The following is a 20246-nucleotide window of genomic DNA, read 5'->3' as shown; positions in this document are numbered from 1 at the left end:
AAACTGCAACTTTATTATGACTGGAATACTTTTAAAATGAAAAATAAGCTGGCTGCGACAGTTTTATTCTTTGCAGCTGTCTATTGAGGCCAAATAAAACTATAAATATCACAGAAATAAATGAATATTGATGTCCCTGCCAAACTATAGAACATACAGGGCCAGATGTAAGTAATCCTAATTTACAGATTCTAAAATACCGAATTTTACCGATTTGGTATTTTATAGAATCGGTAAATGCTATGTAGGAAAAAAATCGGTAATTATTACCGAATCGGTACGATTCGGTATTTACCGAATCGGTATTTACCAATTCGGTAATTCCCATTCATTCCTATGGGCCTAGAGGCCCATAGGAATGAATAGGATTTACCGAATCGGTAAATACCAATTCGGTAATGGGGGAACACATTCAAGGGTGGCGGGGTGTCACATTGACACCCTGTTGCACCCCTGAATCATGCATGTGTGCACATGTGGCACACATACATGCCCTAAGGGCATGTATGTGTGCCACATGGCACTTTTGGAAATGCACAAAAAGGCTTTTCCAAAGGTTTTCGATATTTAGCACCAACTTTTAGTTGGTGGTAAATACCGAATCCTTAACTATGCAATTCACTCATTTGAGTGCTCCCTACATTGCAGATTTGGTAATTTACCGATTCGGTATTTTAAGGAATCGGTAATTTACCGATTCCTTAAAATACAGACTCGGTAAATTACCGAATCTGTAAATTGGCCACCTACATCTCAAAAGCCTAATACCGGTCGGTAATGGCCGAAATTCGGTAATTTTGGCCGTTACCGACCGGTATTAGGCTACATACATCTGGCCCACAGTATGTAAACCATTCAAGCTAAATCTTTTTGTGCATTTTTATTAAGTCACGTCCTAAGGTTCATAAGATATTAAATTAAGCAATTTTGGACTTATATCTAATGTTTTGAAATCTAAACTAAGTCGCAGTGTTGTGCTTTATATGACCTGACAATGAAGTTGTTGAGTACTTCACAGTCTCTTATGAATGAGTAGATATGTTGGCTGACTCCTTATGTAATTAGTCCAAAATCGTGAAAAATTGATCTAGCAGGTTTATAAAAAGGTTTCACAGGTCGTGGTAATGGTCATGGTGTTACCTCTTTTTTCCATTCCCCTAAAGAGCAAAAATCGGGGACACAGATGACAGAGCCAAGTAAAGATTGACATCAGAAGCAAACAAGCATTGGTAAAGTGAATAGGTCGGACTCTAATGTGCTAACAAAGGCAAACAATATCTACACCATTTGTTTGCATGCTGTACATGCTGTGTTTGCATGCATTATCACAGCGTTTTTTAACCTTTTGACATGTGGGGACCCCCACTGAATCATTATTAGAAGCCGGGGACCCCCACTAAGTCATTATTTGAAGTCATGGTCAACCGGCCTAAGCAATTTCTGGGATTTGAACCTCAAAAAAAGAATACAAACACAAGTATACACCTAAAAATACAAAAACAAGCATACTCCAAACAGATGCACAAATATTGAAAGATCTTATTTAATTCACAAGCAAATATAGAAAATGTTTTCATATGTACAATTTTGCCTTTTTATTTGTATATAATTTTAATTGATTAATTTTAATATTATTTAATTATGTAAGCATTTTTGGAAACCTTGAGTAGGCTTCAAGGCAGAAATACTGTCTGGTGCTGTAGGGGAGGAACCAATACCAATATTTTCCAACGGACCACCCTATTGCTTTTCTCACTTTTTTCTCCCGGTATTTGGTGCAGATGGGCAGATTGGAGTATTTACCACCTATCTGCATGTCCAAGGCAGGTCAGAAAGCTCACTAGACCACATGGGAAAAAGTGAATAACAGAATGGGGTGCAGTGTTTGCACACTCTGGCACAGCAATGCATTTCCCACCCGTCTGGCAGTATTTTTGCCACTTGTGGGAGGCAGAATAATGGATTAACCCCTCTCTGCCGGCTCATATGTTAAAACTACTCTGAAAAGAATCCAAATTTTCTCTCGCTTTCCATGGGGGATGGGATTGCTATAGGCCCCAGGGGGCAGTAAGACTGTTGGGCCTGTAGGGGAGAGGTGTGGCTTGATGCCACAAGCAAACGACCCCCACCCATTCTTTTTTTTTAAGGGAAAAATGTATCACTGTCATAATAATAATAATAATAATACTGTATTTTCTATAGCGCGAACAGCTACCTCAACTAGGAGGTGTCCCGGCGCTGGACTTTCTGCAACCTTTCTGCAACCCCCTTCTCCTTCATGGTTGGTTGGGACACTAATCTCCTATTCAGTTGGGATGGGGTACAAAGACTATTGAGGCTTTGGTGGTGGACGGTATGACCCCATTGGTCCCATTTTAGGGTCACCCCCCCACCAAAAGCAGTTTCTGTTGCCTGCTTGGTTAGATCCCTTCTTGGGGATTGCCATTCACTAGCGAGCGATACAAATGGAATGGGGGCATTTTCCCCTATCCAGCTGTAGCTCTTCCTTCTTGATGATATGCCCCCGAGCACCAATCAAAATGAAAGCAACCAGCACCTTATGGCTTTCATATCAGTCTAGTGTCAGCACGCTGTGCATGCTACATATCACACTGATAAAAAAATCATAATTTCGGGCTCTGAGGGGAGGTCGCCTCTTACAACTTCCTTAGCAGCTTGAGATTATTTTAATAAGAGAAAATACTTCTAGTAAAAGCGCCAGAAAGTTTTTACTCCTCCTGCTCTTAAGAGAAGACATTAAAGTCCTCGGCACTGGGGAAATAGTGCATATGACATGAACATCTTATCCTCAACAGCCAGGGGATTAATTTTGGGTTCAGCAGGTCACTATAGTACCTGCATGGAACTGCAGGGGGGTACCATGGATACTCCCCTACAGAATTCCACCCTTCTAGAGGGAGAGACATGTACACACTGGTCTAACCGGTAATAATTTAAAAGAGCCCTGGCATCACAAAATGGATGCTGCAACCACGGACACAAGTCTGGCCTTCTGCTGCTGACCGAAACTCCGTCAGGGGAGTCCTAGATAATAGGTTTCCTGTCACAGGGAGGTGTAACTACCTCCTAGATAGGCTATAGTGTATTGGGGCTGGGTGGGTAACTCTGAAAGTGCTTTGAAGTCTGCACTGTAGGGGCTACCAGCCCCTGCTCTGGCACGAAACTGGACAAAGGAAATGGGTGTAGCCACCCCTCTTTCCAGACCCTTCCATAGGTGGGTCCCCAGAGTATGTCCATCCCCTTTCTTAGGTATAAGTAAGGAACCCCTGGCAACAGGACTTTAGATTACACCTGGAACTTCGATGCTCTACTAAAGACTAGAGGACGGAAGAATCTCCCTTAGGGTCAAGGAGTGACTCCCCTGCTTTGCAGGCACCAACTAAGCATCTTGCCGGTCTGCATTTCTGGAGCTCCCACCGGACTCCAAAGTATTTGCAACACAGGAAGAGGATTTCCAGACTTCTCAGAGGCGGACCGTGTCCCCAGCAAAGCTGAGACCCGTAGCCCTCATGAGTGACGTGGAACCGGAACCCCTGGACACCGTGCACTTTTGCAAGTCTCTTGAAGTTGTGCTTTGAGTTACTTGTAGCCCAAGCCCGAGCACCTTCTGCACCGAAGATTGTGGGCCTACACTCCACGAGTGTTCCGTGAGCCCGCTTCTTGCATTTCAGCTCGAGGGTCCTTCATGACCCCTGGTCCGTCGACTAGTGGGTCCCCACAAAGGCAACTCTGATTTTCCTTGGGCTTTTCTGGTTGCTCCAGTTGTGCCCTGACTCCCCACCGCGTGGTGAGTCCCTCGGACATTGCTGGTCCACACTGAACCATTTCTATTGATTCCTGCGTGGGTTGCTGTTGCCAAGGCTTGTTGGGTCCAATCTGGGCACCGACACAGCAGCACTCAACATCCTTTTTGGAGGGGGCGTGGCTAGCCGGCCATGATAGCAGTCGGGCACTGCTAGAGCTCCAGGACTGTTGGGGGCATTATCCTGTCGAAAAACACCCTGGGGGCCCGCGGAGACGTGGCGACGGCTGGCGAAACACAGATGGAGCACACCAGTGACTCCGCGACCGGCTGTGAGGCGAGAGGGGTCCCGGGTGATCCGGCGCTGCTGGTGCGGGCCTACCGCGGAAGCGACTGAGCCGCAGCAGGGAGACACAGTGACGGGCGCGGACGTCATCCTCGAGCAGGACGAAACCGGAAGTGTCCGGATCGAGGACCCGGAGGCACTGCCACAACAACGGGAGTGCCAGAGAGAGTCCAGGTGCAGACCGGAGGGGACCACACGCTGCTAGAGTTATCTCTATACCAAAACCTGGGAGGGATACCTTGGATATAACAAATTATAGGCCCCTGTCTATGCGGTCCACGAGTATAAAATACTTAGCAAGGCAATTGCTTTGAGATTGCAGACATGCCTTCCTACCCTTGTCCATCGTGATCAGTGTGGGTAGGACGCGGAGGTTGCACTCACTCATGACGACTACGCCGCGGGACTTCCCCAGGGCAGGCTGTATAGCCTTGGACCTCAGACAGGCATTTGACTCGCTGTCTTGGTCGTTTATGTTTGCAACCTTGGAGAGGTACGGGCTCCCAGATTCCCTCTTGGAGTGGATCAGACTGCTTTGCACAGCTCCTTCGGCTAGGGCACGTACAGGACGGCATGTCTCAGATAGTTATTCAGTCCACCGCGGCACCCGACAGAGTTGCCCCCTGTCCCCGCTCTTATTTGTCCTCGCCCTTGAGCCCCTGGCTATTGCCTTGCGTGCCCGGGGTGAGCAGATGGGCATCCTGATTAGAGGTACATATAACCTGATATCGATCTACGCAGACGAAATTTTATTATACTTTAAAGACCTGGAGGCGGACCACACTGCTAAATACGAGATCTTTAACCGCTTTGAAGGGATTTCGGCTTTGGCCATCAACCTAGACAAATCAAATGGCTTCTATTTCAGAGACACGCTAAGCCCTGCCTCCAGCCCCTTTGGAGCTTACCTCATCCCGGTGGCTCCGACTGCATTTAAGTACCTGGGGATCCAGGTATATAGGTCGCAGGACGACCAAATTGACGGGAACATTAAACGAGCCATTACGCGTCTTCGTAATTCTGTGGGCTTCTGGACCACTTTGCCCTTATCTGTAATGGGCAGAATCACGATATCCAAGATGGTAATGCTCCCCCTTATGCTGTATTTCTTTGTTAATCTCCCTGTAATCCTGCCTCAACAAATATTTGATACACTCAACACACTCTTAGTTAGCCTAATCTGAAGTGTCGGTAGGAGACGGATTAGCCTTCGCAAACTGCAGCTGGGGACTAGAGCAGGGGGACTAGATTTCCGAGGCTATTATTACGCTAGCCAACTCCAGTGGTTGTCCTACTGGACGGCAGGTCGGACTCTCTATGAAATTGACTACACACCGGAGAGGCTGAGACGGGGAGAACTACACGCTCTCCTACTCCCGAGAAGCCGAATCCCACAGAATGCCATCCGCTTCTGCGCACGGCTCTGATGTGCTGGCGGAAAGCCAAGGCATATACTTCATCGATTGGAGCATACGCGGCAAACATCCCCCTACTGGGAATACCAACACCACAGGGTAGGCTCACGGACAGAGTACTGCGCCCCTGGGAAACAGCCGGGATAACAGGAGTGGGTGCCTTTTTTGGTGACAATAACCTACTTGATCACGACACCTTCTTACAGGTCACGGGTGCTCCCCCAGACTCCACCTACTGCATGCCACTTTCACGCACTACATCAGAACCATCTCGGCGCCACAACCACTCCAACCTGCACAACATGAACTAGTTCATTTATTATACTACATGGGAGCAGGGGGTCACTTGGTCCGCTGGCTATATACGGGGATTAGGACGCATGCAGCAATCTCGATCACGACACTTAAGAACACCTGGGTCCAAGACACAGACACAATACTGACAGAGAAAGAGTGGTAGCTGATCCTGGAACACCCTAGGCGAGTTTCACGGAACGTTAAGTTCAGATTTATACAGGTGATGGTCCTGCATAGAGCATATCTGACCCCCAAACGGCTACATAAAATGTTTCTGACCTCCCACCACTGTTGCCTACGTTGCGGAGAGGACGAGGCTTGGTTCCTCCATATGATCTGGTCCTGTACACGAATGCGAGGGTATTGGTCGGAGGTGTGCCGGACACTACAGACGGTTACGCATTTGCCAGTGCCAGAAGAAGCATTGCCCTGCCTACTGGGGTTTCGTAGGCGACCTAAGTCACTAAAGGCCCAGTTGAAACTCCTTGATCTGGCACTCCTACTGGCAGTCAGAGCACTAACGATGAGGTGGAAATCCCCCAGATCACCGGGGACACCCTTGTGGCAGGCGGAAGTAGTGAAATGGGGACGAGCAGAGGGAATAGCTTTCCGGAGGGAGGAGGCGCGGAGTCAACGGAAATATCCTATATCTCAGGATTGGGAGGTTATGCTAATGGTGCTGGAAGAAATAGACCTAGTCTCGGCAACCGAGCATGGATCGCAGGGGCAGTGAACAGTGTGGAGGTCAATCTGGTGAGATCTGGTAGTTCCCGAGTAACCGCACGACTTACTAAGATTCAGCACATGATAAGGTACATATGAGGTAGAGACGATTAGGGTCTGCTCAAAAAAAAAAAAAAGGATCCCGTGACCAACAGGGGACGGGAGGGGTTAGATTGTGGGAGGGGGTTGGGGGAGGAGGAGGGAAGTTGGGTGAGTTATTTTGTTTTCTTCCTACTGTATTATTGGATAAGGTGGCAGATATACTGCTGATGTGTAATAAGTGATGGGAAGATGTACCATGCTAAAGACATTCAAAAACAATATATTACGCATCACCTTGAGCGCCTTGAGACCCTCTGGGTGAGTAGTGCGCTCTATAAATGCCTTGATTGATTGATTGATTGATCACATTGTACGTGTCTCGAAGATTACCCTGAAGTTGTAGGACGATACGATTGGGGGAGAAAAACGGAAAAGGTGGCTGATGTAAAAATATGTTGAAATGTAAATGGTTTCTCCTGACTTGCACGGCTATGAATAAAGAGTTTAAAAAAAATAATTAAAAAACGGTATACAGACATAATATCGATTCCAAAATATCGACTGGACATAATATCGAGGTAAAAATATAGACTAGACAAAATATCGACCAGATATAATATAGACTACAAAATTATCGAGTAATATCGATATTAATAGCCAAAATATCGAATCAAAAATATAGACTAGACATAATATCGACTAGATAGAATATAGACAACCAAACTATCGAAAATAAGGTAAGTTTTAAATAATTGTGTAATATAAATGTGTAGCGGGTTGTGGGTTTATAGGGGAATAGGGTGGGAAGTAATTTAATTATAATTAATTAAATCTGTAATATAATTGTAATTGTTAATTAATTATTAATTGTTAATTAATTAAAATATAATTGGTAAGTAATAATAATTGATTAATTGATCAATAAATACGTTTTTAGTAAAATATTTTCTGTAGCGGGTTGTGGGTTTATAGGGGAATAGGGTGGGAAGTAATTTAAATATAATTAATAAATTATGTAAATTAATTATAATTGTTAATTAAATATGAATTGGTAATTAATTAAAATATAATTGGTAATTAATAATAATTGGTGAATTGATAAATAATAAATTTTTAGTACATTATTTTCTGTAGCGGGTTGTGGGTTTATAGGGGAATAGGGTGGGAAGTAATTTAATTATAAATAATTAATAATGTAAAATAATAATAATTGTTAATTAATTATTAATTGGTAATTAATTAAAATATAATTAGTAATTAATTATAAATATTTAATTGATAAATAATTAATATTTAGTAAATTATTTTCTGTAGTGGGTTGTGAGTTTATAGGGGGATAGGGTGGGAAGTAATTTAATAAAAATTAATTAATTATGTACATTAATTAAAATTGTTAATTAATTAATAATTGACCATTAAATAAAAATTAATTGGTTAATAAAAGTAATTGGTATTGGAAATTAAATTTAATTGGTAATAATATTTCTATTAATTATATTTATTTATGAAGTTTTTACTTTTTCTACTGTTGCACCCACTGGAGTGGGAATAGTAATTTTTACCCCTACGCTATACAGTGCTTTCCCTACTGTTGCACCCACTGGAGTGGGAATAGTAATTTTAACCCCTACGCTATCCAGCCCTTTCCCTACTGTTGCACCTACTGGAGTGGGAATAGTAATTTTTACACCTACGCTATCCAGCGCTTTCCCTGCTGTTGCACCCACTGGAGTGGGAATAGTAATTTTTACACCTACGCTATCCAGCGCTTTCCCTGCTGTTGCACCCACTGGAGTGGGAATAGTAATTTTAACCCCTACGCTATCCAACGCTTTCCCTACTGTTGCACCCACTGGAGTGGGAATAGTAATTTTTACCCCTACGCTATCCAGCGCTTTCCCTACTGTTGCACCCACTGGAGTGGGAATAGTAATTTTTACCCCTACGCTATAAAACGCTTTCCCTACTGTTGCACCCACTGGAGTGGGAATAGTAATTGTTACCCCTACGCTATCCAACGCTTTCCCTACTGTTGCACTCTTTGGAGTTGGAATAGTAATTTTAACCTCTACGCTATCCAACGCTTTCTCTACTGTTGCACCCACTGGAGTGGGAATAGTAATTTTTACCCCTACGCTATCCAGCGCTTTATCCAGTATTATGGGTGTCTTTCATAGATTCACATGCCTGAATCATTCCCCGTCGTCGAGACGGGAGTCTCCGGTACATAGAAAAGTAATGTCTTATAGACATACATAGAGAATAGTAGGCCTAAAGGCCTCACCTTAGTAACATATCCATGTCCTTTTGTAAAAAGGACCAAACTCTAGAGAAGAGCCAATCAGCTATCACCTCCCTCTAGAACCTCCTGGCAGGAGCCTCAGTTCCTCAGATTTTCTACCGCACGTTGTGCTAAGGGAGTCTCCTCTGAGCTCTGCTCAGATTCTGTTTTTTCACTTCATTAAATGACTTTGTTGTCAAGGATTCTTTTCTACTATGGATTATCTTCAAATACATTCTTTAAAGAAGGTCTGGTACAGGCCAAAGACTACAAGGTATGTCGCACTTTCTCAAGTAAGTTTTTTGAGAGGTTGTAAAGGGTGATTTTTAATATGGTGTCAAACACTAAGACCAGAAAGGAGGTTTTTTATTTTCTCCAGTGACTGTGATGAGGCGTTATCCTCAACGTCTAGGAGACCTCAAAAGAGAAGAGAATCTCCTCAGACGCATTCCTCAGGGGAACATCCTGAGAAGGCCCTCAAAAAGACCCCTCATGGGTCTTCTGGGCGCAGTTCTTAAAAATCTCCTCACTCTGTGGATAAGGAGAGTAAAGGACTTGCTTTTGGAGAAAAATCATGTAAAAAAGGCGACTTCTGAGCTGTCAAAATCACCTCCTCTGGTCATAGGACCCTTCAGGAAGGCGTCTTCTATTCCTCCTGAGGTGCAGCCAACATCGTCAACAGGATCGTCGACAAAGAAACCATCATCATTGCCTATTACAGCCTCTTCGTCTACGATGGCCTCGTCTACGATGGCCTCGTCTACGATGGCCTCATCTACGATGGCCTCGTCTACGACTGCTCGTCTACAATGGCTCGTCTACGACGGCTCGTCTAGGACGGCTCGTCTAGGACGGCTCGTCTAGGACGGCTCGTCTACGATGGCTCGTCTACGACGACTCGTCTACGAAGGCTCGTCGACGATGTTTCGTCTACGACGGCTCGTCGACGATGGCTCGTCTACGATGGCTCGTCGACGACGGCTCGTCGACAATGGCCTGTTTACAGCGTCGACGATGGCCTCATCTACGATGGCCTCGTCTACGATGGCCTCGTCTACGATGGCCTCGTCTACGATGGCCTAGTCTACGATGGCCTCGTCTACGATGGCCTCGTCTACGATGGCCTCGTCTACGACGGCTCGTCTACGACGGCTCGTCGACGATGGCCTGTTTACAGCGTCGACGACAGCCCCATCTACGATGGCCTCGTCTACGATGGCTCATCTACGATGGCTCATCTACAATGGCTCGTCTACGACGGCTCGTCTACGACGGCTCGTCTACGACTGCTCGACGACGACGACCTTGTCTATGACTGCTCGTCTATGACGGCCTGTTTACGGCGTCGGCGATGGCCTCGTCTATGATGGCCTCGTCTATGATGGCCTCGTCTACGATGGCCTCGTCTACGATGGCCTAGTCTACGATGGCCTCGTCTATGACTGCGTCGTCGACGACGGCCTCGTCTATGACTGCTCGTCTACGACGGCCTGTCTATGGCGTCGACGATGGCCTCGTCTACGATGGCCTCATCTACGATGGCCTCATCTACGAGGGCTTGTCTTCGATGGCTCATCTACGACGGCATCGTCATCGACGGCCTCGTCTATGACTGCTCGTCTACGACGGCCTGTCTACGGCGTCGATGATGGCCTAGTCTAGCATGGCCTAATCTACCATGGCCTCGTCTACCATGGCCTCGTCTACCATGGCCTCATCTACGATTGCTCCTCTACGATGGCTCCTCATCGACGGCCTCGTCTACAACGGATCGTCTATGATGTCGCCTACGACGGCCTCGTCTATGACTGCTCGTCTACGACGGCATAGTCTATGACGCCGATCTCATCGGCGGACCCGTCGACGAGGGAAATTCCGACAATTTTGGAATCTCTTATAATGTAGTAGAGAGGGCTGCTCAACGTTTTAAGATCTCAATGGTCTCTCAAGACCCGGTCTGCTTCTTGTATGACTTCACAGAACCTCCCAAGAAGGCAGTAAGGTCAATACCGATTATCGATTACCTATAGTCAGAAAGGGTAAAGGTCATGCAGAACCCCCCCTCTGTATCACCAGTGATCCCTCAGTTGGATAATAAGTATAGGGCGCCAGATACAGCACCCGCGTGTTTAACAGGGCATCCTAAGCCGGACTCCGTGGTGACACAGGCGGCCTAGAAGACCTCCAGGAATCCTTCGGCCCCTTTGTCGCTTCCTCCTGGCAAGGAGGTAAGAAGAGTGGACAACATTGGGAACAGGTTTTCCTCAATATCGGCAATGACTGTAAAGGCCGCGAACGCCCTAGCGCTCTTGGGACGCTATAATAGGCAATTGTGGGCACACATAGCCCTTAGCTGTCGGAATTGCCAGATTCATCCAAAGAGGAAGTAAAGAGGATTCTGCTAGATGATGAAACATCGACGTCAGAAACTATAGACTGCGCGATGGATATCGCTATGACAGGGTTCCGCCAGTTGGCTGGAGCAGCAGTCTTGCGGCTCCAAGGATGGCTGAAGGCAACCTCTTTCCGTCCTGAGGTGCAAACAAAGATTTTGGGCATGCCATATGTTAGCCAGTTACTATTTAGCACGAAAAATTGATGAAGCAGACACTGCGAGACCTTTGGGCACTCTACAGTATAAGAACCAGTCCTGTTGTAGAAATAGAGGAAGAGGACAGTCTTCCTACAGAGGAAATTATTAATACAGGTCTTCCTGCTCTTCAGGCCAGAGTAGACCGCAATATCAACAGCGCCAACAACAGCAAAACAAGCAATCCTCTTTTGGGAGGTCATACTTTCAAGGTACAGGACAGCGGAAATAACAAAAATCTATGGCTGCTTCTATGAGAGATCTCGATTATGCTGCAGAAAGGAGCAATAGAGAGAGTACCTCCATCTCAGAAGGGAAAAGGGTTTTATTCTTGCTTCTTTTGATCCAGAAAAAAGACAAGAAGTGGAGAAATTCCTAAGAAGTAGTCGTTTCGCATGGTAACGATCCAGGAGGTCTTGCAACTACTGTAACAGCAGGATTTTAGGGCGTCCCTAGACATACAGGACGCTTACTTCCATATCCCAATTCACAGGAATCACCAAAAAGGTACTTGTGATTTGCAATAGCGGGCAGACACATGCAGTTTCGCGTTCTGCCCTTCGGGCTCAAGTCTGCACCGCGCATATTCACGAAATGTCGTACCCCGGTGGTGGCATATCTCAGACAGTGCCATCACCAAGTCTTTCCGTATCTGGATGACTGGCTGGTCAGGACTCCATCCTTAGAAGACGCGTCCAGGTCTTCCAACGCCTGTTTAAAGCTTTTCGATTGCTAGGGTCTCACCCTCAATCAGGAAAATCGGTCCTACAACCTTCTCAGTGCATCAGTTTCCTAGGTGCAACCCTGGACACACGTTCAGCAAAAGCTTTCCCATCCAGAGAGAGGATGTACAAGCCCCTTGCACTAGCTGCTATAGTAGCCTCGAAGAAATTCTTGACAGTCCGTCACTTCAAATCCCTCCTGGGGATGTCAGCGTGTATCCTCCTGATTCCTCACTGTCGACTACGAATGAGGAATCTACAGGAGGCGCTCTTGAAGCAGTGGGTCCAATGCACAGGGTCATTCGACGACCACATAAAAGTGAATCCTCAGATGGTCGGAGCCCTGCAATGGTGGATGTCATCTCAAAACCTCTCTCAAGGCTTGTCATTCCTGCTTCCGGCTGCTCCTCATGTTGTCACAACAGGCGCCTCCTTGGAAGGCTGGGGAGCTTTTCTGCAAGAGCTACAGATAAGCGGGTAGTAGTCTCCTATGGAGAAGAAACTACAATCTGCTCGAACTGCGGGCAGTCTTCCTGGCCCTTCAAGCTTTCCTGCCAAGAATGAAACATTCCCTGGTGCTCATCCGGACAGACAACACCACGACTAAGCACTACCTCAACAAAGAGGGAGGGACACGCTCGCTGACACACTATCGCGAGTTGCAAAAAATAATCTGGAATTGGCTCATACTCCACAATATAACCCTAAGAGCGGAATATGTCCCAGGCACGGACAATGTGCTCTCCGACTTGTTGAGCAGGCAGAAAACATCGTCAAACGAGTGGGAGCTAGATAAACAAATTATCGACCAGATCTTCTCCAGATGGGGCACGCCGCAAATTGATCTATTTGCGACGACAATGAACACCAAATGCCCACACTTCGCAAGTTGGCATCCCCAGTCAGGGTCTCTAGGGAATGCATCTTCCATCGCCGGGCGCAACGTCGTTGCGTACGCCTTTCTGCCATTCCCGATGCTTCCCAGAGTCCTCAGGAAAATTTAGGTGGAGCCTTGTACTCTAATTTTAATAGCCCCAACTTGGCCGAGGCAACATTGGTTCTCAGAGCTCCACCGTCTATCCCTGGAGCCGCCGGTCCACCTACGGCAGTATCTATCTCTGCTTACAATGAACAACAATAAAGTTCAACATCTGGATCTGAGGTCTCAGGTTAGTCGCCTGGCTCCTGAGTTCAGAGAGTTCCACAATCTGAATATTCCACAAGACTGTAGACATTCTTGCCAGAGCAAGGGCGGATAGCACGACCAAGACGTATTCCCTGAAATGGAAGCGCTTTTGTGTTTGGTGTGCAGATCACGGGATTCGGCCTTTCTCCACATCACCGGAGCAAATATTACCTTATCTATTACATCTGGCACAGTCTGGCCTAGCCCACTCCTCCATTAAAGTACACTTAGCAGCAATATCTCGTTATAAAGAACTTCAACGAGTCCATCGCTCTGGTCAAGCGGGTTGATTAAGCAATTTCTAAAACTATTATTCAGATCTTTCCCGCCAGTAAGGATGTTGCCACCTGCCTGGCATCTCAATGTGGTTCTTAACCAGCTCATGAAACATCCGTTCAAACCAGTACACAGAGCTGACCTAAAGTATGCCTCGTGGAAATCAGCACTCCTCCTGACGCTCACATCTGCAAGGGGGGGTCAGTGAGCTACAGGCGTTTTCAATCCAGGATCTTTTTCTACAGTTTAATAACGACAGAGCAATCCTGAGAACCAATCCTAGGTTTATCTCAAATGTCCCGTTGGACTTCCACCTAAATGAACCTGTGGTTCTGCGTTCCTTCTTTCCGAACCCAAGCACGGCAGCTGAGAGATCGCTGCTTTCTTTGGATCTCAAGCGATGCTTGAAGTTTACACTGACAAAACGAAAACATTCAGGAAATCTAACCAGCTATTCATAGCTTACAGCAGACCTAGAAAATGTCTACCGCTTGCCAAGCAGAGCATCTCCAGATGGATTTCTGCAGCCATTGCTTTCTGTCATGACCAAGCTGGACAGCCATTGCATTCCAAAGTGAGAGCGCACTCCACGAGAGCCATGTCCACTTCTTTAGCTCTCTTTGCAGGGGTGCCAGTCATTGACATTTGCAGGGCGGCAACATGGAAGTCGCCGCATACCTTCACTAGGCACTACTGCCTGGATATGGAGCTGATGAATGATGCAGCAGTGAGACAATCAGTGTTACGCCATCTTTTCAGTAAGGTGAGCCTTCCTCCGTCCCTCCATCCTACTCTGGTGTGCACATTTCTTTAGTAATACGTATTGTGGAGGTCTAATGATGGTTCATGCTCGCATGATGTGTCTTATCTAAGGACTTGTATATGCTGTTCCATCAGAAATGTGCAGTCTGCATTGCTTGCTACTCTGATTCAGGCATGTGAATCTATGAAAGACACCCATAATACTGGATAAGAAATGCGTTACTTACCTGTAACTGCAGTTATCCAGTATTGGTGTCTTTCATAGATTCACATGCAACCCTCCCGCCTCCCCTGGAAGGACTCACCTAACTCTCTGTGTCACGCCTACTTAGCTTAGTGCGTACGAAAATCTGAGGAACTGAGGCTCCTGCCAGGAGGTTCTAGAGGGAGGTGATAGCTGATTGGCTCTTCTCTAGAGTTTGGTCCTTTTTACAAAAGGACATGGATATGTTACTAAGGTGAGGCCTTTAGGCCTACTATTCTCTATGTATGTCTATAAGACATTACTTTTCTATGTACCGGAGACTCCCGTCTCGACGACGGGGAATGATTCAGGCATGTGAATCTATGAAAGACACCAATACTGGATAACTGCAGTTACAGGTAAGTAACGCATTTCTTCCCTACTGTTGCACCCACTGGAGTGGGAATAGTAATTTTTACCCCTACGCTATCCAGTGCTTTCCCTACTGTTGCACCCACTGGAGTGGGAATAGTAATTTTAACCCCTACGCTATCCAGCGCTTTCCCTACTGTTGCACCCACTGGAGTGGGAATAGTCATTTTTACCCCTACGCTATCCAACGCTTTCCCTACTGTTGCACCCACTGGAGTGGGAATAGTAATTGTTACCCCTACGCTATCCAGTGCTTTCCCTACTGTTGCACCCACTGGAGTGGGAATAGTAATTTTAACCCCTACGCTATCCAGCGCTTTCCCTACTGTTGCACCCACTGGAGTGGGAATAGTCATTTTTACCCCTACGCTATCCAACGCTTTCCCTACTGTTGCACCCACTGGAGTGGGAATAGTAAATTTTACCCCTACGCTATCCAACGCTTTCGCTACTGTTGAACTCACTAGAGTTGTTACAATACATTTTAACCATTTTGCTATGCTACAGTAAAAATATTATATATGTTTATTTAATAATATGTATTATATATATATATATGTATTATTTTTGTTATTTTTTTTATTAATTTACATTAATTATTTATTATTATTACATTTATTTAATAATTTTAACTAAGTTTATATTAAATATATTTATTTTTATATTAGTTTTAACTTAATTTAAAGATATTTAAAAAAAACGATATTTTGACAGTCTATTTTTTTGTAACTCGATATTTTTGAGTCGATATTTTAGTACTTACCTGTTTAAAGATAGGCAGTCGATATTTTGTCCCTCTATATTTTAACCTCGATATTTTTGTATCTCGATATTTTTGTGGTCGATATAATGTCAGTGATCCTTAAAAAACATCCTTTTTGGACAGCTCGATTCCAAAACCTGGTTGTCGTCGACGCCTCCTGGTCCTAGTGGCTGAAGAGTCAAGCTTCACCTCTTTCACCTGAAATCACCCGACATCGGTGGGCATTCGACTATCGTGCCCCTAGCCACTGGAAAGTAACCCAGACTCTGTCCCTTCTGCTTTCAGGTTCTTCTGATCTTCGATCCAGGCTTGGATGACACCGGACACTTTCCACTTGGATGGCGGCAGCACTTTGAAGCAGATCGCGATTGAAAACGAATTTGATTCCCGACACCAAGACACCTATGCACACTCTTCCCGGGGTGAGGTAACTCGAGTACTCTGGTGCGCCCGTGGGTGTTGGGCCTAATACCCCTTAAGTCTAAAGGGGTTTGCTCAAAGTCCTCCCCTAAGTGTCCTTTAATATTTACATTTCCAACCGCGACTTTCCCCGTAGAAGCTAATGGTGATTCGCGGCTGTGTTCTTACACTGCACGCGTCCTCCCTGTGTCCCCTGTGTCACTACCTTGGGTGGTTCCTTGTGGCCCCAGCGATTCTACAGGCTCTAGGCCTTGTGTCTGGTCAAGTCATGGTTCTTATTGCACTTTCTTAATATCTGGTTTGGTACGCCCCTAGGGCTCAACGTACATTGTGCTAATTTACTGTGTGGTATTAAGTTTACCATATGTACTTTTGCCTCTCGCCTCATAAATAGACTAGTGGGATGTGTTTAGAATAAATACATATATTTTATATATATACCTGGTGTGGTTGTCCTTTCATTTGGTCATTCATGAGATTATAGACTCGTAAAACAAGCTGCTTTGCATTCCTTCAAGATATAGCTTGAAGGCTGCTCTCCATCGCTACCACTAGGATAGCTTTCACAAAAGGCTGTCTTTGACCTACCATCAATAAGGGTCGTTTGGACTGGTGCAAAGTGCCCACTAGAATAGTGGACAGCATATGCCAGGCCAACTTCTCACAAGTACTATTTAAAATGATTAGCCCTGTTTGTGTACGAGTGCAGGGGTGTTGAACAAAGTCCCTGAGTCCAGATTAAAAAAAATCCTTGCAAGTATTCCCAAGCAAGACTTCTGGTGAACCTTCCATCAGCTGAAACGCATCTACTCTACTGATAAGTTGTGCATTGTGAACCCATGAGTGCCCGCGATTTCCTTATGGAACCGAGCTTTATTTTTAATGTGAGTTCCACCTTCACAGGCTGAGGCATCCACCAAGAATTCGGGAATGTCCTATGATGGAATTGTCATGGAGAAACACTAAAACACTAGAAAAACTGGGTTCTAAATTTGACAAATTGTAGACTATGCTACCTATGACAGTTTGAAATGTATATATGCATTCAAATATCCATGCAAACTTTTATTTTTTAGGAAACTGAGAAGAAATCAAACTAACAGAACACAAAAACAATATTGGCACTAACAATCTTAAACCAAATTTAGTCTTCTATTTCAGTGAACAGAGACACAGCATTAGGCAACTGAGATCCCAAGTTGTTGAAACAGCAATGGTTCCCGAATACAAGGACATAAGAAAATATTATAAAGGGAAATATTTTGGTTTAGAAGATTGGTCGCAATGCAACCTAAAGGACATAATGATAGAAAGGAGATATCTTGTCTGTGATGCAACATATCAAATACTTAGCCAATCTAATTTTTGATCAGGAGTTGTTTTCATTTTCCACGGACGGTTATGATGGTGACCAGTTCAGTTTTGTTACACTTTATAAGTTCACAAAAAGATCTGTAGTTGCCAGCCTGCTCAGTTTTGTTACACTTTATACTTTCACAAAAAATCTGTAGATGCCAGCCGTACTATTTGGTTGGTTTGATGGAATAATGTTAATCATTCACATTGTATGTCTATAGGTAATGTCCTTCCATCAATGCTTATTATGTCTATGTTTAAAGAAAGCCTCCGTTTGGCAACTGTACCATCGAGACTACAATTATCAGACGTTAGTCTCTGTGATCTTGCAAACCACCTATAGGATAGAATTGTGGTAAAAATGTTACAATTGCTACTCATGCCTTGTGCACGGAGGTTCAACTCCAGTACTTCACTCCAGAGATATGCAGCAGAAGCATATGAGTGAGACAGTTCAGTTTGTTACTCATTTCTGGGTCCTAAGGACCTCTATGCAAAACTGGGGTTATTCGATCCTTATAGTTACTTTGGCTTGTTTTACAATCTAGATGTTTTAATTGTCAGAAACAATATCATATTCCCTTAATTGACTGTATTTAAATGAAAGTACATTGAAAGACCTTAGATACAAGCCCACACAATGAACTAACAACACGTTTGAAGCAAATTTGCTTATAATATACTAACAGTGTGAAATGGCATCATAATGAAAGGGCATATTTGACCTGATCACAGATTATATGCCAACATATATAAAACCAGATAGTTAATGCATGTGGAGGGGTTAGTTGGGTCAGCAGTTAATTGCAACAAGCACATGACATTTATTATATAGTTAACATTTTCTGACTAATTAATTTAAATTATTATCCCACTTGCCTATCATTCCTGGCAAGAAGTTAAAAATATCAGTTATAACAGTTATAATGCACTTTTTGCTTCGTATCCTCAATCTCTGTGGTTTTGCATTTAATTTTATTATTCACAGATTAATTTATAATTGACACACACCCCTAAAGTAGGACATTTCATTTCGAAATGCATAGAGGCACTAAATGGAAGACATTTCTGTCCGAAAGGCATATGGGCACCGATGGAAAGTAATCTTAATATTTCGAATCATTTAATAAGTCGGACTTAAGAAACAACTATTATTGTATATATTGTTTGAAAATTATATTTATACCTCAATAAAGAATAAAGAAATATTATTAACTGAGACACTCATGAATCAATTTTAATAAAATAAATTGGAATTTGGCAATAAAAGGAACATGGCAAACACAAGTAGATAATGGATGGAGCGCTGAAACTTTTCAGACTCTCCCCCCAGTCGCAGAGGAACATGCCACTAGGGGCCAATGGAGCAGGGCACTGAGAGACTATAAACCTTTTCCCTTGGGGGATGGCAGCAGCACAATAGAGTCATACCATTTTTAAAATGCTTGCATTCAAGTGATATGGGTCACTCATTTTCGTGTTAATCTCTGTTTTCAATAACATGGTAAATATTCATTGTCTAGTGTTAGAATAGGAGGTCTCTAGTTGGCAGGGGTAGGTACCACTGTCCAAATAGGGACCCTTGCTTCTAGTCAGGGTAAGGAGGAAACACTCTTAGATAACCCCTGCTCACCCCCATGGTAGCTTGGCACGAGCAGTCAGGCTTATCAAAGGCAATGTGCTAAGTATTTGTACCACCACTCACAGTAACACAGTGAAAACCCCACAAACTGACTCCACAACAGGTTAGAAAAATAAAGGTATTTAAACTAAACTACACAAGACCAAAACAACAAAAATCCAACATACACAGTTCAAGAATATGGTTTCAAATGAGTTCTTAAGGTTGCGTTAAAATAATTCACTGTTGCGTCACGTTTTAGCCAACAGTACCTTTCAGATGCGACAAAAGTTCCAAGTGAAAAGCTGTAGCGGTGAAAAGCAAGCGATGCGTCACTCCTGAGACCCTGGGCAGGCGATGCGACTACCCTGCTCGATGTAGTGGGCGTGTTGCGATGACTCCGGTCTGTATAGGGAGGGATACAATACCTTGCATGAATTCCGGTGCACAGGTTTTCGTGGAAGTGGCTCGCAAAAGGGACGATGCGATGATCTTGGGGGCGGCTACGATCTCCGGTGCGGCGACGATGAGCGGCTTAGCAGCGATCTTCTACTCTCACGGCCCCCCGATGCGATGGCTCTGCGACGATTCTTGCAGCGACGTGATGCGTGATGACGTGAAGCAAGCGGTGCGACGATCGCACCCAGTGACGACAGGCTCTGCGACGATGCTCACAGCGATGGTAATCTTCCCACACCGGACTGGTGTGTCCCGCAAACGAAGGATGCAACGATTCTGGCAGCGGCAACAGGCGCTGCGACGATCTCGACCCTCGCGGCGGCGGGAATTTCCACGCACTGATGGGGATGCGCTCCGCAAGCATCCCCGTCAGTGCGTGAAAACTTGCAGAAAGTCTTTAGAATCTTGGTTTTCAGCTTCCCAACACAGGTACAACTTCCAGAGGCACCACAACTGGCCCAAGCACTCTAGGAAGGACAGAACACTCTCAGCAGAGTTCAGGAAAGCTGGGGGTGAAGTCCTTTTGTTCCTGGGACTTCTTAACAGGGAACTATCTCTTCTCAGGCCCTTGGAGATTCATTCAAGCAAGGGAACACAGCACAAAGCAA

At 44.9% G+C, this 20246-nt stretch overlaps 1 protein-coding gene across 10 annotated transcripts in view; it reads left to right on the top strand.

Annotated features, from left to right (window-relative positions):
• SPATA22 (spermatogenesis associated 22) overlaps window positions 1-20246 on the top strand; it is a 1667071-nt gene that overhangs the window by 1022587 nt on the left and 624238 nt on the right. The window lies entirely within an intron of this gene.

Source organism: Lissotriton helveticus, chromosome 3_1 (assembly GCF_964261635.1).
Source record: "Lissotriton helveticus chromosome 3_1, aLisHel1.1, whole genome shotgun sequence".
NCBI classification, from domain to species: Eukaryota; Metazoa; Chordata; class Amphibia; order Caudata; family Salamandridae; genus Lissotriton; species Lissotriton helveticus.
The sequence above is the reverse complement of the archived record's forward strand: the minus strand, read 5'-3'. Positions and strand labels throughout refer to the sequence as shown.